The sequence below is a fragment of the Cervus canadensis genome, chromosome 3 (genome assembly GCF_019320065.1).
Source record: "Cervus canadensis isolate Bull #8, Minnesota chromosome 3, ASM1932006v1, whole genome shotgun sequence".
In the NCBI taxonomy this organism is placed as follows: Eukaryota; Metazoa; Chordata; class Mammalia; order Artiodactyla; family Cervidae; genus Cervus; species Cervus canadensis.
Window position 1 is genome coordinate 61,717,468 of NC_057388.1, and position 15,653 is coordinate 61,733,120.

Consider the following 15,653-nt stretch of genomic DNA (forward strand, 5'->3'; position numbering starts at 1 on the left):
TAGATTTGCACCTATATTAGTTTGCTGGGGTTGCTGTAGCAAATAGCACAGGCTGAGGGCTTAAAAGACAGAAATTTATTTCCCCACATTTCTGGAGGCTGGAAGTCCAAGACCCAGGGGTCGGCAGGGTTGGTTTCTCCTGAAGCCTCTCTGCTTGATTTGCAGATGGGCATTCCCCTCCCTGTGTCTTCACATGGCCTTCCCTCTGTGTGTTTCTGTGTCCTAACCTCCTCTTCTTAAAGGGGCACCAGGCACATTGGATTATGTACCAACCATAAAACCCTGTCTTAACTGAATCCCCTCTTTAAAAGCCCTGTCTCCAGATACAGGCACATTCCAAGGTACTGGGGGGTAGAACTTCAACATAGGAATTAGCAGGCCCCTAGTTAGGCCCATAACATCTCCCACCCTCATGTCTTAACCCCAGGAGCACTTGTAGCAGGAGGGCAAGCTTTGACCCCTCTCAGTCTGGGGTGTGAATCGCCCACTCTGTCATCCCCACCCACCTGTCTCTTCCATTGCCCCCAACTATTGCAGCTGCCCCCAGTCTGGAATACCCTGTGGGTGGCCTCCACCCCATTACAGCCCACGCTCACCTTTCCACCTCTCAGCTTGGTCCCAGCGTCCCCAGAGAGTGAGCTCTCATGGGAGCTCGGCTTGTGCCCCTGCCCCCCAGCCTGGCCTTGCTCCAGGGAGGCTGACATCCCCATGGGACCTGGCAGAGGGTGTGCCCCAGGTGGACACGGTCCACTCTGAGAAGCCAGAGGAGGCAGGCAGGACCAGAAGGGTCCAGCAGAGAGGCTGGGGAGGTACCACGCAGCCCTGGGTCTGGAAGTGATGTTAGGGATCTGGGAGAAGGAAGAGGCCTCCCCAGCCCCACCCCCAGCCCACTCAAGCCCTGGCCCTTTTCCCTCGGTGGGAGAAGATGGCTACCAGATGTTCCAGATGCTCCCAAGGGCTGCTCAGCCTCCAAGTCCAAAAGAAGGCCAAAGGACAGCCTTGTAATTTCCTGGCTGAGGAACTGTACTGACCATGGGGCGGGTGGTTTATAGCATTTTCATGTGCCTCATCCCACCTTTGTTCTGAATACTTGTGTTCTGTGTATCTATCTCTTTACGGTAGTCTGCCCCTCTGGCCATCGGTCTCAGAGCTGCATGAGGCTGTGTGGTGAGGATGGAGGGTCTGTGTCAAGGACGCTTCAAGTCTCTGGTCTGATATTTATGTTTGTTTCCATTAGTGTATCCTTAGTGCTAAGGACCTGGTACATAGCAGAACACACATCCAGTAAGAATTTTTTCAAGAAATGAATGACAAAGATGAGCAAACCTCATCTCGGGCCCTGAGTATGCTCATTAGAGTGGAGAGGGGGTGACAGGAGGACAGAAGTCCCCTCTGTAAACACAGACAGACAGCAAGCACATGAGGGTCCTTAGAAGCACCCGTGGGAAAGGCAGGAAGGGTCAGAAGCAGAGAACCTGAAGTCTAAGGTCTGGGTTCAGAGATCAGAACAGAAATGGAGAGAGAGCAAGAGAAAACACAAACTGATAGTGACTCCCCCATCATTGGAGGTATGTAAGTCTAGCTAGAAATCTGGACTCCAGGATGATGCCCAAATGAAATACACCAGACTTCCTGAAGGAGCAAATATAATCAGACTTGATGATGATGCAAAACTATGACTCCAGGCCTGGCCCTGTCTCTGTCCCCCGGGACCTTGGGCAGGCCTCTTGCCTACTCTGGGCCTCAGTTTCTCCTCTACAGTATGTCAGGAGAAGGTATGACTTTGAATTTTATGACAGCCCCTCTGGGCCTAAAAATCTGTATTCTTGAGCCTTGGGAGAGTTTACCCCAAAAAGGGTGGGCCATGCCCACCTCCACCCCCTGCCCCCCAACAAGAGCTGCTCTTCTTCAAGAAGAAGGCAGTGCAGAACCCTGGCAGAGGCACGCAAAGGCTTCAGTGAGAACTGGCTTTACCCCGACTCCCACGCCTCTAGTCAGCCCCCACAGGCCCTCAGCCCTGAATTGGGTGGCCCCAGGGGTGCAGAAGGAGTGGATACAGGCTTAGCAGGGTCAGAGGTCATGGCATCTTCCGGGAACCCAGGCTGAAGGCAGGGGCTCCAAAGAACACATGTTTGGCAGTGGAAGGGCCTCAGGCTGAGAGGCAGAAGGCCTGGTTCCCAGTCCTTGCCCAGACTCTTAATTCTCTGTGTGACCGTGAGCAACTCACTCTCCCTCTCTGAGTCCCAGGGTCCTAACTGACAAATGCTAGTCTGAGCTGGGGTCAGGAAGGAGGCAGGATGAAGCTGAAAGGGTCTCGCCTCAGGACCCCTGGATAAGACTGAAATTTGGGATGGAGGAAGAAGTTCACACAGGAAGGGATAAACATGGCAAAACCTGTGAAATGGATTTACTGATCTCTGCCCTGGCATCTTGCCTGTTTTTGAAGAGTGAAAAACAAAAGTGTCTGCATGTCACATCTCAGGACTGGATGGGCCTCCAGTTCTTCATCTCACTTGATCTAGAACTCAGCACCCCCGTGAGGAAACAGACTCTAAGGAGGTTACTACCCGCACAACCGTTTCCTTTATCTGGGGCTCTTTCCTGTTCTGTGGGTGCCCTGATGCTCCCCTGCCACACACATGTCATGGCCTCTTGTCTTAGCCTCTCCACCAGGCTGGTGGGTGGGGCGGGGCGTGGCTTTCTGATTTGCATTTGTATTTTCAAGGTCCAGCTTGGCTCCCAGGAGGATGACGGCTGGGGCCAGCCACCGGGTCAGAGTGGAAACTCACCCAAATGAAGACCTGGAGCAAAGCAGGAATGTCCAAGACCGACTTCTTTAGAAGATTTTGGTTTCAAAGAATTTGATATGGATGCTTCAGGGACTTCACGGAAGAAATCCAAATTCTGAATCTCTTTACACATACTGAATTCTCTCTCAGTTTTTTGCACCTTTTTTTTTGATGATGCCTACTTGGTGTTAGGCACCGCTGAACAAAGAAACAAAAAACCCTACCCTTGTGAGGCTTACATTCTAATGGAGAGACATAGATGATAAACATCTTTGGATAAACAAGGTAGATGAATAAGTCATAGAGTATTTTAGTAGGCGGGGCTTCCCAGGTGGTGCTAGTGGTAAGGAATCTGCCTGCCAGTGCAAGAAATATAAGAGACACGGGTTTGATCCCTGAGTCGGAAAGATCCCATGAAGGAGGGTATGACAACCCATTCCAGTATTCTTGCCTGGAGAATCCCATGGACAGAGGAGCCTGGCAGGCTACAGTCCATAGGGTCACAAAGAGTTGGACATGACTGGTGATTTAGTGTGCAGGAATATAAAGTGAGAAGGCAACATAAGACATGCCAGGGGCTGTAGCTGGGGCTGAAGCGTGCCTCTGGATCAGGGACCCTCACTGAGGTGAAGGAGTGATCCATGTGGGTATCTGAGGGAAGATGGCTTCAGGCTGAGGGAACTGCAAGTGCAAAGGCCCTGGGGCAGAAAAGGCAAGAGGTCAGCATGGCTAGAGCTGAGTGAGTTCAGAAAAGAAATGAGACGTGTCCAGAGAAGTAGACATACAGGACGTTGAAGCCCTTTGTAAACCATTGTAAGGCCTTCAGCATTTTGCTTTGAGGAGAATGGGGAGCTACTGGAGAGTTTGTGAAATAACAGGGTTTATTTTAAATTCATGTTTGTCGGAGGAGGAATAGGCACCATACTCTTCTCTGAATCCAGCCCTGATGTGAACCCAGGTCCAACTAACTTCAAACTCAGTGCTCACTAGGTCCCCACACCTCTGAAAAGGAAGAAACTAGGAATGGAAGCCGCCTGTGAGCCCTGAGGGCCGAGCCCTGGGTCAGAGGTTTGGGCTGGGGCAACCTTGCTGGGTTCTGAGCAGCTCTGGGAAGGAGTGTGGCTCCTGTGACCATTTGCCCTCAGCAACACAAGGCATGTTGCCCTCAGGTGCCAGCTATGGAGTGCATGGGGAAAGGAAAAGTCTGGGGGAGGTAGATGTGTAGACCCAAGGTTGCGCAATAAACTTTGGAGTCAGGGCCAGGCTCTCCTCGGGCGGGACCCCTCCCCACATTCCCAGCAGGCTTCCCAAGTCACTCCACCCTGGGATCATGGAAATCAGAAACTGCATCAGAGTAGACCCACAGAATCCCACAGGTCCTGAGGGAGGGGGTCTCAGGGGAAGTTGGTGGCCGAGGAGCTTGGGTACAGAAAGGAGGAGGAGGGGTCCCCAGAGGTGAGGTGGCGGGGTCAGGGCACCTTCTCATCACTGCCTGCCTATCATTAGCACCTATATATCCACCATCCAGAACCCAGTTATGATGTGTATGAGCTGCAGGACTGAGTGAGCACATAAAACTCACTGAGCCTCAGTTTCCTGATCTGTGGAAGGCAGAGACCAGGGCCACTTACTTCATGAGGCTTAAGAGGTGATGCAAGCAAAATGCTCAGCAAGAACCTGGCAACTGGTGGCCTACAATACACAATATGCCCCTTGCTCATGGCTCAGTCGGTAAGCTGAGTGTTCTCCTCCAGGTGCCCGGAGCTGGACTTGGCTCTGCAGTGCAGGGAGCAGGGGGACTTCCAGGCCGGGCCTGATCCAGATGCTGGACTGGCTTCCATGGATGCAGGAACCTAAGTGAGACAAAAGGAGTAAGAAGGCAACCTCTGGGAGGTTCATCAAACTTGGGTTTTTTACTTCATTTTTACTGTGACTCAGCATAAATGTATGAAATGGAAATAAAAGTTTCATGAAACAGTACCTAGCTTCACCAGGCATGATGCACTCTATTTTTATTCTTCCATTTCATTGAAAATATTAAATGCTGTCATTGTTGTTATTATTTAGTCGCTAAGTCGTGTCTGAGTCTTTTGCAACCCCACGGACTGTAGCCCACCAGGCTCCTCTGTCCATGAGATTTCCCAGGCAAGAATACTGGAGTGGGTTAGCCATTTTCTTCTCCAGATTAATTGCTGGTCACAACCCAAACGCAAAAAATGATTAACAAACTCACATGAAGCGCAGCCCGGGGTCTGGCAGGCAGTCAGGCTCATGGAGGGTTCCCTTCAGCCCTTTTGAGAACAGCTCAAAATGGCAACCCACTCCAGTGTTCTTGCCTGGAGAATCCCAGGGATGGGGGAGCCTGGTGGGCTGCCATCTATGGGGTCGCACAGAGTCGGCCACAACTAAAGTGACTTAGCAGCAGCAGCAGCAGCAGGATTGTGAAGTTTGGTGGGTGAGTGTGGCCGTTGCCATGTGACTGTCCTCTTCAGTCCCCCATAGGGACACAAGAGGCCTGGTGAGCAGACCCAAGAGGCAGACGTTCCCAAGAGTCTGCTTCAGCCTCTCAAATAGGGCCCTTCTGCCCAGTCAAGCTGCGTGCAGGAGATGACGGGGGCCATATCAGGCAGAGACCATACAGACCATTCACCATACAGCCTGCACAGTGTGTGTCTGCTTTGGGAAAGACCAAGGGACTGGGGACTCAGGAGGCAATGTAGCGTAGTTGTTAGCATAGGACCTCTGCTGCCACACTGCCCAGGCCTAAATTCCACCTCATAATCATCCAGCTCAAGTGGGCAAACCACCTGATCTCTCTGTGCCTCAGTTTTCTCATCTGTAAAATGGGGATAATGCTAATTCCTCAAAGGAGTCTCTGCAAGTCTGTGTATGTGAGTGTTGTGTGTATGTGTCCTAGAAGAGCCCCTGGCACTATTAATATTTTGACTGCTATCAGATAAAAGTGTTATTGGCTGGAGGCCAGTCCAGTAGTGTGCCAACATATGTCACATGGGGCCTCTGGGTTGAGTTTTCTCTCTCCACGGCCCCCAGGCCAGTGAGCCAGGCTCTCATTGAGACAGTGGCGGGGCTGGGGAGAGGGGAGAGGGGAGGCTGCTGCTCACCCAGAGAGCCTGGTCCAGACAGCATGGATGACTGTCTGCCCAGTCCAGCTCTGCGCTCTGCAGAGGGAGTTCCCTGCCCCACCCAATGCCCCTCCACAGACACAATCATCACTCACTGTTCACTAATGACCTGCTCGCTGGCTGGGGGCTGGGGTGGGAAGGGCAGCTCTCAGAGTCATGTTTAGGGCCTTCTGGGGCCAGGCATGTGTGGAGGGCCACAGAAAAGGAAAAAGGAAAGAAGAAGACCTCAGCTGGGAATCCAGAGCCTGGGCCAATGTATAGCTTCATGCGGTGTCCCCTCAGCCCCACCCATATGAGGCCGGATGGCTGTGCTGGGGGCAGGGCCACCCTGCACCTGGAACAGGGTCCCTTAGACTTGATGTCAATGTGCATGATTCATCTGTTTTCTTCCTGGAGGGATATGTGGGTTCCCAGGGGGCCACCTTCACCCTAAAGTATTAAGAGGTATGCCACAGACCACGTGACAGGCGGGAAGGAGACAAAGTGGATGGGGGTCTTCTTTCCAGTGTTCCTTACACTAGATGCCAAATACGAAAAACCAGAGAACCTGCCTCCCACTCCCACAGGGCGCCCCTCTCCCTGCCCCACAGGGCCCCTGCCCCCTGCCCCTGACCCTGGAGTCAGTCAGCCCTGCATTCAGACTCCGGCTCTGCCAGTCACAAGCTTCACAACCTGAAGCTCCTTCCTTGACCTCGAGGGCCAGGTCTGGTGTTGGTACCCCAGGACCATTCCTGCCTGGCAGGGTTACTGTGAGGATCAAATAAACCGAAGCGTGAAATTAACAAGCACAGTGCCTGTCACTTGGTAGGTGTATGACAAATATAAGAGGCTTCCTCTCTCTGTGGCCTCTCTGCTGGGTCCTCACCCTGTCCTCCCCAGGAGTTGCAGCTCCCAGCAGAGCCTCCGGAGGCCTCTTCCGGGAGCTTGTCTTTGTAAACAGGTCCTGTGGCAGCAGCAGCAGCAGCCTTAATTTTAGTTCTGGGCTCGGTAATTTCCCGTGATTACAGGCCTGTCAGTGCAGCAAGCTCTGCAGCTGCGAGGAAGCCAGCAGGCCTCATCGGGGCAGGCTGGAGCCCGTGCTCACACACGTGCTTGTGAAGGGGCTTGGCACCCACATGCACACACACACACCATCCTCCCAGGACCAGAGCAGGGGTCCTCAGCCAGGCTGTATATGTACTGCATGTGTTCACATGGATTCCTGTGGGGGAGGGGGGGTTTAACAACACACTTGCACACACAGCTAGCCCCAGGACTTGTAAGTAGGGAGTGGAGGCCAGGAATAGCATAGGTTTAGGACAAGGATCCTCACCTACCCCTCTTTCCAGAATCTTCCTTCTCTCTCTTGCCTGCGGTGCCCAGAAAAGAGATTCCCCATCTTCTCAGCTCCAAGACCTGACAAGTACCCTGTGTTGTAAGTGCGTGTATGTGTGTGAGTGTGTGTCTGTGTGTGTGTGAAAGGGAGAGAGGCAGGACAGTCAATAAATATTTATTAAGCTTCTGCTGTGAATCTTGACCTTGACCCTGTTTGGTGCTGAAGATACAGCAGTGAATAAGCAAAGGGAAGTCCAACAATAGACACGAAACACTTAAAAATAACAAACAGTGGATCCTCACTATTTACAGATTCCATATTTGTGACTTGCCTGCTCCCTGAAATGTATTTGCAGCCCTCAGTCGATACTCACAGTGCTGCCACACAGTCATTCTTGGACGTGCCCTGGGTGGGGAGAACTTGGACAGCCCGATGCACGAATCCCCAGCTGGGTTCCACCACAATGACCTCTGCCATCTTGGCTCAGTTCAGACTTTAAAGTGTCCTTTCTGAGGTTTACTGAGAGCTATGTTTCTTTACATTTTTGTGCTTTTTGTTGGTGGTTTCACTGTTTAAATGGCCCCAAGCCTAGGGCAGAAGTGTTGTCTAGAGTTCCTTGGTGCAAGGCGTCTGTGATGTGCTCTCCAGAGAAAATTCAAGGGTAACTTAGCGTCTCTCAATCATGAATAATAGTGCTGTTGGCCGCGAGTTCAATGTTAATGAATCAGCGATATATATTAAATCAGGTGTCTAGAAACAGAAACACACAGAAAACAAGGTTATGTATTGATCTGTCGAGAAAGCCTGGTGACTAGAGGCTCACAGGAGCCTAGCTCTGTCTCTCTTCTGGGAGCAATGGTTCCATATTTACTAATTCAGTGTTCGAGGTGACTTTATAGAACGCCTGTGAACAATGAGGCTCTGCTGTAACCACAGCCAAGTGCCACAAAGAAAATAAAACTTGGAGATGCCGCATGACCTCGAGCGATGTCACTAGGTGGTTAGGCTGAGCCTCCCTGGGGCGGCGACCCTGGCGCTAAGTCGGGACTCGGTGGAGACTGCAGCTGGGGGAGATTCGGCGGGCAGAGCATCCCAAGCAGCAGTCATTCTGGAATGAGCATGGGCCCGGGGGACTCTGGGGACCATGAGACGGCCAGTGTGGCCAGGGCAGAGCCCAGGGGAGAAAGATGAGGGAAGATGAAGCTGGGGAGGTCCAGGCCACACCAGGCCCTGTAGGCCACGGAAAGAAACTGGAGGCTGTGTCAGGGCGTTGGCAAGGCTCCTTCTAAGGGGATTTCCTGTTAACTTTCCCCTACCTCATCCTGCAGGAGACTTTCTGTGCCCAAGCAGCCCAGAGCTAAACCTGGAGAAACCGCTACACACACACATACACACACACACAGATATTCTCTCTTTTTGAAAGACCTAATCTCGTCAAAGAGGTCGTGTGCTCTGGGTCTCCCCACCTTCATGTCAGCTGCTCCTCCTCCCAGGATCTTTCCCTGCCTCAAATCTTATTCATCCTCATGGATCCAGCATACCACTGCCTCTCAGGAGGACTTCTGTGACTGCTCTGACCCCCACTGACCTCTGACATTTGAACCCCCACAGTCCTGCTGTCCTGAATCCTACATGCCTCTATCCTCAGGGTGTGAAAGTGAAATTGCCAGTCACTCAGTCGTGTCCGACTCTTTGAGACCACGAGGACTATAGCCCGCCAGGCTCCTCTGCCCATGGAATTCTCCAGGCAAGAATACTGGAGTAGGTAGCCATTCTCTTCTCCAGGGAATCTTCCCAACCCAGGGATCAAACCCAGGTCTTCTGCATTGCAGGCAAATTCTTCACTGTCTGAGCCACCAGGGAAGCTCCTGGTGCATATTCCCCCCCCAAAACAGGGCTTAGGTCTCCACTGTGAGATCCCCAGGGCACAGGCCTAGCATGAGAGAGTGGAAGAGATGCGAACTCTAAGGATGAGGCTGGGTCAAGGTCAAGATTTCCGCAGGTTGAGGGTTGAGGAAGGGGCTGTGGACAGAGTCAGTTCTGCCTGTGCTGAGCCATCTAGTATGGGGGCGTTTACTCCCATGACCAGCCCCCACCCCGTGGAGCCCTGGCCACTGGGCTGAGAGGCTGACGGGGGTCTTCAGGCTTCCCCGAAACTAGCCCTGGGCTGCTTGCCTCCTGCCTGACTCCGCAAGCCACTGGATGCCCGGGAGGAGCCCTGCCTGGCAGAGATCTGTCTAGTGAGAACCCAGAGCCGCTCTGTGCCAGCACCGTGCCAGCTGAGCCCTGGGCCATGCTGGTGCCATGGCGATGCCACCACCGCCAGCGTTTCCCAGCCCCGTAACCATGGGAATGTGCGCGGGGCTGCGGCTGCTTATGCAACATCTCTGAGGCTGGGAAACGGACTGCCCATCAACCTCATCCTGCCTGCCAGCCTGACCTGCTCCCTGGGAAGCCGGCAGACAGGCTCCGTGAACTTGGGTTGTGCTGTCCCACCTGTCATTCCCCAGACGCCCTTCACACACACACACACACGGCATCCTGTCTGTGGCAGGGACACCTGGGGTAGAATAATCTAGAGAGAAGACAGTGAGGAAAGAGAGAGAGACTTGCTGAGGGGGGTGTGCAAAGGGAACCAGGATTCTGACAGAGCAGGTAACTGGCCATCTGGATGCAAGTGCAAAGCTCCAGCCACCTCCAGCCAGCCCCGGCCCCAGATGTCCAGTATCACAGAGACAAGCCAGCTGCCTAATGGGTTGGTCCTTCACTTCCCACAGCTGGAGGCTGGAGCCCCATAAAGTGGAAGAAAGAGACAGAGAAAAACAAAAGGAGAGGGACAGAGGGAGAGAGATATGCATACAGAGACAGATTGGGGGGTGCCCCAGAGGAGAAATATCCCCACCAGGAGATTCACACAGATGAGGGAGACACCGCAGACCTCCCCCTTCCCACAGAAGCCCCAGACATCTACGGCTCTTGGTTCTCGCTGTTCTCCAAGGCTCTGCTCTACCTCCCAAAGCAGTCCTGCTCCTCCTGGTTCCAGGGCCCAGCTGCTGGCAGCCCCAGAGGATGGTGAGGGCGTCCCAAGACAGCTGGGCAGGACCGGGACACACGCAGATTCTGGAGAGGGGGCAAGTGCCTGGGGCTTCTCCTGCCCGGTCCTCTCCATCCGTGGCTTTGTCCTGTATCCCCCTCCGGCGTGCCCTGTCCTCCTCACTGTGTCATCCCTCCCTGCCTGAGCCCCTTTCTGCCATCGCCAGCCTCCCCTCCTCACTGGGGACTCTGGCTCCAAGTCTTCCTTCCTTTCCATCCCGGCCTTCTTGTTAGGCGACCGCGACGCCCAGGCCCACTGGCCAAGCAGCCCCTCCCATCCTGCCCCACCCTGCCTCCTCCTCCACTCACAGCAGCTCTTCCCCCACCCTACGAGGAGGCCTTTCCCCTGGGTACAAAGGGCAAGGCAGAAGCTCCAGTCCCCTCTGACCATGTCACATGTCCTTCCAGTTCTCTCCTCAACGCCCCCACCCACACAGCGGACACTGCCGTACCCTGGACCTTCCATTCACTGTCCTCTCTGGCTCAGATCGCAGGGTTGTCAACACAAACCCTCATTTGCAAACATGGCCTAGAAGTCACTAGTGCCTCGATCTCTGGGCAAAACCGCATCCTGAACAGGTTCCCCTGGGCCTTCCCTGGGCCAGATACTCTCCTCAGGGGAAGTGCCGTCACTCCAAATTCACCTGCCCAGCTCACCACATTTCTTGCCAGCTTGTTCCCCCACCTTCTGCCACTGCTACTTCCCACTTTCTGCCTCCTCCTCAAGATGCCCAGCTCCCCTCCCTTCCCCCGCAGATCACCATGCCTTCAGAGTGAACGGCCAGCCTTCCACAGCCGTCCACCCCTGCCCCTCCCATCGCCTGCATCCCCCACATCCCTGGGGCTTCCCAGGTGGCACTAGTGGTAAAGAACCCACCTGTCCATGCAGGTAGATGCAGGAGACCCGGGTTACATCCCTAGATCGAGAAGATTACCTGGAGAAGGAAGTGGCAACCCACTCCAGTATTCCTGCCTAGAGAATCCCATGGACAGAGGACCCTAGTGGGCTACAATCCATAGGGTCACACAGAGTCAGACATGACAGAAGCAACTTGGCACTCACACATCACATCCCCGGGGGCAGGGACCCCATTCCTCAGACAAGGTACCCTCATCTGGGCTCTGAGGCTACCTTTACAGTGAGCTCGCTCCGCAATGTGCCCTCCCCTATCCTTCAGTGACTCCCATATCCAGCTCATTAACATTTATCCAGATTGTCTTCTTATAAGAAACCACCCCCGCATGAACCCCACATTCCCCTCCCAAAACCCTTTCAGCTCCCCTATCCCACCCCAAGCCAGCTTGGTCTACACATCCTGCCTCTGTGTCCTCACGGCTCACTCACTTTTCAACATCCTCCAGTCTGCTTCCGAGTCTATCCTCTGCCCCAGACATTCCTGCCCTGAGCTGTGCTCCCAAGTCGACCGACAATTTTGCAAGCCCAGTCTCAGTTCTCAGGGCTGCGAGGCAGGGCTCAAAGCGTCCCTGACCCCAGTCCATCTGGATTTCCTCCCAGTCTAGTGGTGCTCCCTCCAGCCTGCTCTGGAGTTTCCTCCTACTCCACGGGGATGTTCAGCGGCTCTGTCTCCACTCCTCACTCTCACTCTTCGGGAGTCAAACACCACCACCGATATTCCCACAGCTCAGGAACTCCACTCCAGAGCCAGGCCTGTCTTCTCAGCTCCAGCCTGCCCCCTGGCATCCAACTGTCTCCCATGCACCCAACACCGGTCGCGCTCACGCTCCTAAGACGTGGTCTTCCCCCTAAAATGTGCTCTTCTCCACTGCAACCTGTTTCAGAAGAACCTTCCTGGAAGTCGCCCTTCCCTTCACCTCACGTATTAACTCATCACCCACTTAGACATCTTTACGCTGGCCTAATCTTTCCTACCACCGTCCCCTGAACTAAGCCTCTCTTTTCTCCCTCTCTGCTTCCAGCTGAGGTCTCCACCAGAAATTCAGTCTTCCTACCCAAACCAGTCAGGGAGATTATTGCAGAATTGGAAGTCTCATTACATCACACATTGCCAATAGCTCTTGAGATAAAACCTCCTCAATGTGATTTCCCTGACCCTGTGTGAGCTGGGTGCTGCCCAAACTTCCTCATCGCAGGCTTTTCTCACTCCAGTAACCACAGTAGCAACTTTCAGTTCCTGCCAAATGATAAGCTCCTTTCCACCTCAGGGCCTTTGCACATGCTATTTCCACTATCTGGGATTTTCATCCACTTTCTTATCCAGCCAATTTATACTCGTGGTCTAATCTCAGCTTACATGGCACTTTCTCCAGAAAGCCTTTTTATTTTTTACATATTTTTAAATGTATTTATTTTTAATTGAAGGATAATTACTTTACATTATTGTGCTGGTTTCTGCCAAACATCAACATAAGTATACATATGTCCTATGGACATCAGCAGTAGGTATCCTTATGTCCCCTCCTTCTTGAACCTCCCTCCTACCCCTCTCCCCAGCTCACCCCTCTAGGTTGTTACAGAGCAGAAAGCCTCTTTTTAAAGAACTCCCCCAGGCTAGATTTGGTCTTCTAGATGTTTCTTCTTTGGGTACTCTGTTTCTCCTATGTACACCATTATCATGCAATTGTTTGAGCTGCACAACTACCTCCCAGTATTGGACTCTGCCATGTCCATGGCCAGCTTATTCTGAATGTCAGTCTTATGTCTGAGGAACTTGTAACAGTGTGCAGACTTTCTCTGGGTAGAAGTCAGCAGGGGCTCTCCAACACCCCCTGCCACTAGCAGACAGCGTCAAGGCCAAGGCCGTGCCATCAGAAGTAGCTCTGTGTGACTTGGGTTGGGAAGAGAACACCAAGAGGAAGCCAGGTGCCATCGAGCTTTAGGTAAGCATGCCAGTGGAGGAGTTTGACTTTTCAGGACAGCCGTGTTGGGTATCTGGCATTTCATACCCAGTATGAGCAGCTGTGTCTGCAGCCAAAAGTGGTGGAATGGGGAATTCGCCAAGTGGTCCCCTGGTGGGGCATGGGCACTGCTTCTGACTCTTCTCCCTAACATCATTGACTACATCATGTTTCTACTTAACCCAACCCAAGAAGTTCTATCTTCTGACCCATATCCTCCCTAGCCAGACCCTAAGCCCTTTGAGTAGGGTTGTTCTGGAGCTGTTTGCAGCTGTGTTTCTAGGCTCTACAAGCTGTCTGCCACCTAAGCATGTACTGAGCAAATGGGTGGTGGCCCTGCGGAACCCAGCACTCTAAAAGGAATGCCCATGACTATTCCTGGGGAGAACAAAGTCTCTGTCTGATGCCCACCATCCTGTCCTGCAGACCCTTCCTCCAAACATTACTACCCAACTTAGATCAGCCACATTCTTGCTTCCTGCCCAGCAGATGGTGGTGCTTGGCCTTGTGGAATTCTAGAGTTTATACAACCAACCTGAGTCCCCTCCTCCAGGAAGCCTTCCTTGACTGCTCCTGCCCTCACCAACACCCTGTTCTCTGAGTTCCCACAGCCCAGAGAATTTGAGCCCCGCACACCCTTTCTTACATCAGGTTTCATCCTTGGGGATAACTTCAACACTCCCGCGGGCTCCCCAGGGACACGGAATGAGCCCCTCATTTTTACCATCACCCCTTCTCCCCACAATGGAGAGGAGCACAGGCTGGACACAGCAGGAGGGAAATAGAGTTTCTTTTCCTTTAGAGAATGCGGAGACCTGTGGACCTGCGGAGAATGTGGCTGGAAGGAAAATGCTGCAGTGGATGGTGGGAAATCCTACTCTACCTGCACAGAACCAGGGGTCCAGGGAACCCCTCCCCTAATCTGCTGTGAATCCTGTAGGAAGACTCCAGTGAGCACTCCTGTCTCCTCAGCTCTTATTCTTCTTATCAGCTTCTTACTCCTCAAGACTGAGGTCAGAAGGGCTTGGGGGAATCCCATTCCATCCCTCCTCCAGGAGCCTCCTGCTCCCCTATGCTGGCCAGCCCAGGAGCCCCTTTCTCCATCAGCCCTGAGGGCTCACTATGCCCAGGCCAGTCTGTGTTGGGGCCTCATCCAAGTTCTGTCAGCCCATCCAGGGTTCTTCGCTGCAATTGTTCTGCCATCTGGTGGCCAAGTTAAGCATTGCTCGCCTCAATTCACCTGCCTGCAAATCAATTTCTCTTCTGTAGAGAACTCAGAGGTCACTTACTGACAGACGTCTTTCCCCATACTGAAGGGGATGCTGAGGCCCCAAGAAGGGAGGGGTTTGCCAATCAAAGGACATACATAGGAACCCTTGATACAGTCACAATCCAGGCATTCTTGTAATGGAAGAGGCTAACGAAGTAGTGGGAATTTGAAGCTCCAGTAGAAACTGGAAGGATGCAAGAAGTAGGCTTCGGGCCATAAATGAAGCCTCTAAGGAAAGACTAGATCATTCACAAAGTGAGCTTCTGCTTCAACCACTGTTTCCAACTGCTAACCTCTGTTTCCAACTGCTAACCTCTACTTAATACCAGTTAAAACTTCAGGAAACCACTCTTTGACTATTAAGCTGATGAAGATACTTTTAATAGCAATAATGAAGCAGAGAGACCATCACATTCACACTGCTTGTGCAAGAATACACTGAGTCAACTTTCCTGGGAGGCAGTTTGCCAATAAGATTTAAAATACTTATCACTTGCATTGTATTGGCTAAAAAATTATATGTTTATGGGTTTACGCCAATGTTTTTATTTATTTTTTTTTGAGTTGTACATGAAGAATTACATGCAAAGAAGTTTGTCATAACAACTATTAAGAAATTAGAAACAAAGTTCACCAATAGAATATTTGTAAAATAATTATTGGTTAAATAAAGAACATTAGATACATGAAATAAAACTGGAAATATTGAAGCTTTAAAAAGACTATTAGGTAAGCTTTACAAACTATGAAGCAGAATATAGGTCTTCAAGTGTTCTGCAGCAAATATTTGTTTACTTTTTGAATAACAATTTTATTGAGATATAGCTCACGTGTCAAAAATTTTACCCTTTTAAGGTATATAATTCAATGGTCTCTAGTATATTCACAGAGTGTGCAACCATTACCACTATCTAATTTTAGAACATTTCATCCCCCCTAAAAGAAACCTGGTACCCATTAGTAATCAGTTTCCATCCTCCCAACCCTGAAAACCTCTAATTTGTTTTCTGTCTCTATAGATTTGCCTGTTCTGAGTATTTCATATAAATGAAACCATATAATAAATAATCTCTCATATCTAAGTCATTTCACTTAGCACAATATTTTTAGGGGTCATCCATGTTGAATCATGTGTCCATATTTCTTTCCTTTTTGTTATTCATTGT